The sequence below is a fragment of the Lycium barbarum genome, chromosome 4 (assembly GCF_019175385.1).
Source record: "Lycium barbarum isolate Lr01 chromosome 4, ASM1917538v2, whole genome shotgun sequence".
NCBI lineage: Eukaryota > Viridiplantae > Streptophyta > Magnoliopsida > Solanales > Solanaceae > Lycium > Lycium barbarum.
Genome location: NC_083340.1, coordinates 28,952,261 through 28,960,259, shown reverse-complemented (window position 1 = coordinate 28,960,259; position 7,999 = coordinate 28,952,261). Strand labels below are relative to the sequence as shown.

The window sequence follows — 7,999 nt, the reverse complement described above, 5'->3', positions numbered from 1 at the left end:
CTCCCCGTATTACCCTACCAAGATTTTAGTTCTTTCTGATAACATCTTAATACTAATAAGAATATCCCTATCCCTACCATGAGTGTACAATTTTTGTTACAAAAAAATAAAAGAAAAAAAAACTACTTTTTTTTCTTTTTTTTAAAACAAACAAAAGCAAATAATAATTCATGATAAATATGTCCACATTTAAAGTCAAGATCGTAGGTGGAAAGAGAAAAAGAAAACATACTAATATTTAACAACTTACCAGTGCATTCATGGCACCAGCCTTTTTGTGATGTTGGAAGCCAGGACGCTTTTCACGAGAAACATACACTAGTCGAGGCAACTCATTTCCATCACTGTCAAGCCCTCCACTTTGTCCCAAGAAAACCTGTAAACAACAGAGATAATGCAGTTAACAGAAGTTAGAATTTTCAGAGAAAGCTAATTAGAAGTGCGCAAGACCAATGTCAAAACTAGTGGACTAAAGTTTTTGCTTACCTCTATTCAATAATATTGAGTTATATATAGCAGAAAGCAAAGAAAAGTTTACTACTGTAGCTTTGGAGTACTCAATTCCAGGAAGGTCACCTAGTCATTTTCAGTAAAATTTAGACTTATTCCATGAAGACTATTATTTTAGAACCAAACAAAAAAAGGAGACTATTATTTCTAAGATTTTTTTGAAGTTCTACCCAATATCTAAACAACCCACCAGGTCGGAGCTACAAGCATATCTCTACTTGTGCCTAAACAAAGAAAATTCTGTTTATGAAGTTGGTGATGAACTTTAGAGCTCATATTTTGCCTGTGCCGAGTTTCGAACGATACAAGAACATATTTTTCCTTTGGTTTTGATTCAGCGTACTAATGCCTTCATTGCATTGAAAAATAAGCTCCAAAACTGATTCATCCGAAAACTTGAAACATTCCTATGCATAGAGATTTATTAGTCCTGAGTTACTTTCTCGATTGCCTTAAGATTTTGGATTAAATGCTCATATTTAGAAGTAATATGCTTGAACTTTGGAGCAATCTTTATCCATCAAGTTAACACCATAAGGATATTTAAGCCAATTAATCATATCTTCAAGGACAAACTTAATAGGTAAGCGTTTGCCTTGCTATTGAAATTAATTAATGAAATTAAGAAAAAGATAAGATAACTTCATGAATTTATTAACTGAACTTTGCAGCGGAATCCAATGAGCTAACTAATAATATAGGCCGAATATGTAACAAACTATTGATAAACGAAAATTCATGTCTTTATTCATAGGGTAACGAACACTTCATGAACATCACAAACTAGGAAAGTAAAAACTTTTATTTGCATCCCAGCAACTCAGTAGACTTGAATCCTGCAATTTGCAAAAATGATGAATTAAAGTTAACAGCTTTAAGTTTGAAGCAGCTCAAATATATACGTTGATTTTTTTTAAACAAAATCTCCTCAAAGATAAAGATCAAGTTAATACCTGGAGGTTACACACTAAATTCTTTTCTTGCGCTTTTGCATCCTCGTAATAATTTTGTGTTCCAATTCTTCAACCATCCTCGAAAACCATGCTGGATTTTGGGTTGCCAACATTATGTATATTATGGACAATCCAATAATTAGACCACCACCGTAACCCATGAGAACCGCCTGCCAGCTGAACATTGTTGAATCTCCTTCTTCTCCTTCATCTAGCTCAACTGGAGTTGTCACTTGTGCTGCCTCATCATCACCACAATCCCTTGAAAGTGGAAATCCACGTAATCCAACATTCCCTTGATATGAACTGTTATCATCAAATGTATTAAATTGTTTTCCACTAGGGATGCATCCAACAAGATGATTGTGAGAGAGATTTAAGACTTCAAGTGATGTGAGGGATGCAAGCTGTTGCGGAATTTCTCCGCCAATTATGTTAGATGAGAGATCTAGCGATTCAAGTACGGATAGCTGCTGTAGTGATGCTGGTATAGGACCTTCCAAGTCATTGTGAGATAAGTTCAACGTACGAAGTCCAACGAGATCTCCAATAATGCTTGGAATATGACCTCCAAATCTATTGTTAGAGAGATCGATAACTATGTTTGTTGTCAAAACACCAGGAAGTTCAAAATCCAATCCCTTTGTTGTCACTATCAAAGAATTTGTGTAATGAGCAGCTCCTGCTACATACGCTTGGGTTCCATTGTTCTCATCAATTATTTTCATAGCTTGGAAATTCTAAAAAAGGCTCACCGGTAATTCTCCACTAAATCCATTGGATGAGAGATCTATTATTCAAATTTGAGCAAACAAGTTTTCAGCCCTTGAATATTTTATAGGGCCATGCAACTTATTTGATCTCAAACTTAAAATATTCAAATCAGATAGGGTTCCCAACCAATTTGGAAATGTGTCATTCAACTTATTGTTACCTAAATCAAGGATTTCCAAATACTTGCAATTGATTAAAGAACGGGGCACTTTCCCTTGTAGCTTATTCCCCTTCAATTTAATGATCTGGAGTGTGTTTCCAATATTAATTGTCCCACTTAGACTATTGTTGCTTAAATCCAAAACCCAAAGCTCACTCATCTCACCCAAACAACGAGGGATTGTTCCCTCCAAATTATTACTTCCCAAATCTAGCACTTTCACTGTTTTCAGATTGCAGATAGTTGAATCAATCTGTCCGCTAAAATTATTTTGAGAAAGGAGAAGATAAATTAGGCTCTGCTGGTTTAGGAGTGACTTTGGAATAGGACCTTGCAGCTGATTGTGTTTTAAAACAACTGTATCCAATGTTTTGGACTTGAAATCCTGAATTTTGCTAGTGAAATTGTTATTGGTCAAGGCTAAATTAGTTAGTGAAGGAAGGGAGAATATACAAGACGGTATTTGACCAGTTAGGGAATTGGATGAAAAATCTAAGTCCCGAAGTTGTGTCCAGCTTTGATTACGAGATAAGCACTCAATTTGTCCATTCAAGTTGTTTCCCCCAAGATATAACTCATTTATGCTGGTAAGATTCCATATAGTTTTAGGAAAGGGCCCTGAGAGATTTGAAGATCTCATGTACAATGATTGCAATGAAGTTAAATACCTAAATGATTCAGGTATCCTACCAGTAAAATTCACAACATCGAGAAATAACTTCATGAGAGATACACTGCTATGCCATTTGGTTGCGGGAAACCCAATAGTGAGATGGGGATTGTATGATAAATAAAGAAATTCCAAGTTGGAAATGTGGAAAACTCTTTCGGGCAATATACCAAATAACTGTGTGTCCTCAAGCTCTAGAGTTGTTAAAAAAGAAGAGAAATTTAGAGGAATGGTGGAAGAGGTGTTCACAGAGATAAGGTCAAGCTATCTTAATTGGGTCAAGTTCTTAAGGAGCAATTCAAAATTGTGAGGTTCAATTCTAAGCTCATATGGGAAATAACTAAAGATACGAAGAACGTATAATTTTGAAAGATGAGAGATTTCAGAAGGGATTAGACTAGAAAAACGTGAACCCCCCAAATCAAGATGTGTCAAACTAGAAAACTCACCGAATTTAGAAACGAGCGACCCAGAAAAACATTATAAGACAAATCAAGCCTTTTGAGATTGGAGAGTTGGAAGAGGCTACTGTTGGAATGAAACTTGCCTTGAAGTTGGCTGCAAGTGAGGTTGAGCTCAATCACTTGTCTAGTCGTCTCCTCACAATAAACTCCATCCCATTCGCAGCAATCTGTGCTCTTGTTCCACGTAACTGTTTTTGGATGAGAAAACTCACAATATTCAGAAGCATTAGGATTTATGGTAAACATGTGCTTGAATTGAAGAAGAGCAAGGGCTTGATCATTGGGGCACAAATGAGGTAAGGATGAAGAGGAAACAAGTTGACTGAGAAAGGCTATATATAGCAGAAACAATGCAAGTTTGTGATAACCCATTTTTGTACTAAAATTATAAAAAATTAAGTTGGTAGAGAAGAAATCAATAATTTTTTGCTCTGCTCCTCTATTCAATAATATGGAGTTATATATAGCAGAAAGCAAAGAAAAATTTACTACTGTAGCTTTGGAGTACTCAATAAGAAGGTCACCTAGTCATTTTCGGTAAAATGTAGACTTATTCCATGAAGACTATTATTTCAGAACTAAACAAAAAAAGGAGACTATTATTTAATCTATCATTACTAAAGATCTGCCAAGTAACTCCAAGACATTCCAAATAGAAAATCGTTTAAAAATTTGATTGGTTAGGATGAGAGTGTAAGTTGGGGTAAAGACCTTGACTTACAGAATAACATACTTTTCCTTTACTCTGCTTTCTCTATACAAGTCAACAATCTGCCTAATATTTTCCATCAGCACACAATTTTATTGCAAGGTTCCATTTAAATCAAAGTACAAACCGTCTACGATTCAAATATAGTCCTAAACAAAGAAAATTATGTGGAGAATTGAAACAAACAAAAATAAATAGAGAGATAAAAGAGGAGAGAGAACGTACTTTGCTAAGCGGCATCCTTTTTCCTTCTGCAACAGCATACACCATGGTTTTCCCTTTTCTTTCGGGTATTGGGTCAAAGTTACCCTGTGAGTTGTGTATCTATTGGGCAGATGTATAACTTTCTTTTCATTTAACTTACTTTCCTTTAACTACTTTCTTTTCATTTAACTGCACGGTTTCCCCTTCAAATGGGATGGACTTTGATTTTTGCCCTTCAAATGGGTTGATGTTTAATTTTGGGAATAGCTGCAGATATACCCCTCAACTAGCATATATATCCCTCGTTAAAAAAATAGTGCATATATACCCTTGCCACTACAAAAATAATGCAAATATACCCTTTTTATGACAATTTTTTTGAAGAGCTTGTTTTTTAATTAAAAAATGCCCCGTGACTTTAAAAAGATAAGTCTACCTATTTCTTTTAAAGCCATGACGTAATTTTTTTTCTAGTGGTCGAGTTTGGTTCGATTGAAAAAATAGGTTGCCTTATTTTTGCTTAAAGCCAAGCAGATATTTTTTTAAAATAAACGAGAGAACCCGCTAGCAAAAAATTTGTCTCGTGGCTTTAAAAAATAAGCCCAATATAAAAATAGATAAGACTTATTTTTCAAAGTCACGCGACAATTTCTTAATTAAAAGATAAGCTAAATGATTTTAAAAAAAAATCTGGCAGCAAAATGGGTATATTTGCACAATTTGTGTAACGGTAGATATATGCACTATTTTCTTAACGAGGGCATATCTGCTCTAAATCGCAAGTGAAACTAGCGAAAAAGTGATAGTTCAGATATGTTTTTGAACATTAAATATGTCAAAATAATTTAATTCATAACGAGAACCCACAAACTCAAAATCCTAACTCCGCCCTTGCAAACCACCCGTTTTAACACTGACCCGAAATAAAAAGAATCGGAACAATTATAAATTTCATATGAAACAAAAGCATCAAGCAAAGAACAAACACAAAAACTGTGGTGAATTTAAACAAGCAAAGGGGCACAGAAAAATAAATAAAACAAATAGAGAGATAAAAGAGGAGAGAGAATGTACTTTGTAAAAAAGTATTGATTTAGTTAAGTGAGTCCTCTGTTTCATTCAAAGAATTGATAATTGATTTCAATTGAACTAAGTTGAAAAAAGATAAGAATTTATTTGATCAAATAAATACTATACTTAGACCCCTTTTTTTCGGGTATGGGGTCAAAGTTAATTGGTGGGTTGTGTAGCTATTGGGCAAATGTTTAAGAAATCAGAAAATGGTCCTTAATATATTGGGCTTGACTTTTGGTCCTTGATATACATTTTTTTGCATGGATTTTCCTTCAATGGCGCTGATCTTTAATTTTTGTCCCTCAAATTGCCGGTCTTTAATTTTTGTCTTTTCCTTTAAACTGAATATGGGTTCGAACCCTCGCTCAGTCAAAAGAATATAATTTCACAAGGCAAGGCTTCACGAAAAGTCTGTCTTAAGGCAAAAAAAAAATAAAAAATTACTGAGCCGGGGTTCATACCCAAAACCTCGGTGTAGTCGGAAATCTTAATTTTCTGCAAAATAATTTTTTGAATTTTTCGACTACTGTAGTCGGAATTTCCCATTCATTTTACAGCAAATTGCTATTTTATTAGCTGCACCTGCTTGCAACCACAATACTATAGAACCTAAGAATTCAACCAAACTATAACAGTTAAAGCAACCAACCAAATATGAAGAAATAGTCTAAACATTTGAAACATCAAATTCAAAATAGTTTAAACATCCCAAACCAATCACTACCTGAAACTTAAGTCTAAAAAGTCTAAAGTCACAATAAAAAACAATAACCAGCAACTACAATCTAATTGTCATCGGATTCGGTCTCTTCCACATCACTTAGTCATTTTCAGTAAAAATTAGACTTATTCCATGAAGACTATTATTTCAGAACCAAACAAAAAAAGGAGACTATTATTTAATCTACGGAAAAGGGCCAAAATCACCCCTGAACTTTGAAAAATAGTTCATCCATGCTCTTCGTTATACTTTAGGGCCAACACTTTAATGAAACAACAAAAATAAGACTCCGGACAAATAATTCAATAATAACACTTACATTAGGTTTAGGACACTTATAGAATATCCTACCAGGATTTGAAGGTGTTAAACAACACAGTTTCTGCACATTTTAACACAGTCTTTGCACATTTTAACACAGTTTCTGCACATTTTAACACAATTTTGGCACATTTCAACACAGTTTCTGCACATTTTAACACAGTTTCTGCACATTTTAACACAATTTCTGCACATTTCAACACAGTTTCTGCACATAACCAACACAGTTTCTGCACATTTCAACACAGTTTCTGCACATAACCAACACAGTTTCTGCACATTTCAACACAGTTTCTGCACATAACCAACACAGTTTCTGCACATTTTACCACAGTTTTGTGCATTTCAACACAGTTTTGCACACTTTCTGCACATCTCAATTTACTACACTTCATACACATTTCAACTGCACAACTGCAGTTTTTGCACACTACAACTACATATTTCAACTCAACAACACAACTAGACATTCATCAACATTTCAGTAAAACTAAACATAATTCAATTCGACAAAACAACTGGACATTTCAAACACCATACATATGCTAAAGAAACTGTCAACCACAACACAAAATAAGCCAATAGTTGTATGGATGCCACACTATAACCCCAAAAACTAATACACCCCAAGTCATAATGTGGCATCCATTTAGTTTGACCATTACATAATTAGCAAACTAAGAGTACTATTTTAAGCAGTAAATACATCACCATAATTCACAAAAAACAATAACATTTCATAAAGCTAAATCAATTGTTAGGTCCCCTTCTTGGATTCAATTTCCCAATCCTCTCTTGAGCTTTAGCCTCCAACTGGCTGGTAGTAACTGCATCATTCCCTTGCCAAGTTAAGCTTGTTAATGAGACTGGAAGATTGTTTGCCTCACTAACACCATTGTGGTCACCTTTAAAGCTTATTGCCCTTCTACCTGTTGGTTCTTGTGCTTTCTGCCTCATTTGAAGTCTTGTGAAAAATTCAGAAATCACTATGGGCCTTAGAAAAGGGTCTTCATCATCTTCCTCAACTGAAGGATATTCAAAGTTAGGAAATGGGGTGCTGCTACTAGAATCAACAAACAAACCAAGAAATGGACCCGAATTTAAAATGGAAAAGGAAGCAATAACAACAGCATCAGTTGAACGCATATATGTACAATCACTACCTTCTTGAGCCTTTAAATGGACTGAATTCGGAACATGAAAAACCTAGGGTTTCTAATAGAGAAGTCAGTTATGGAGGTTGAAGACGATAGAGAGATGGTCTGCGTTTTTTTTAGAGAGAGAGAGAGCAGAGAGAGAGAGTAGCGTTATTGATGGGTTAGGTTTAGGTTTATTTGGGTATGATATGTTATTGACGGGTCGGGTACTAAATTGATTGGGTCGGATCTGTATTTGTTTGATCCGGATGAAAAAATAAGAGGGGAAATAAGTTGGCCACT

General features: G+C 34.7%; 1 pseudogene; it reads right to left on the bottom strand.

The window, feature by feature from the left end:
* Positions 1-721: 721 nt before the first annotated feature.
* LOC132635734 (receptor-like protein Cf-9) lies at positions 722-4,441 on the bottom strand (annotated as a pseudogene).
* Positions 4,442-7,999: the final 3,558 nt, after the last annotated feature.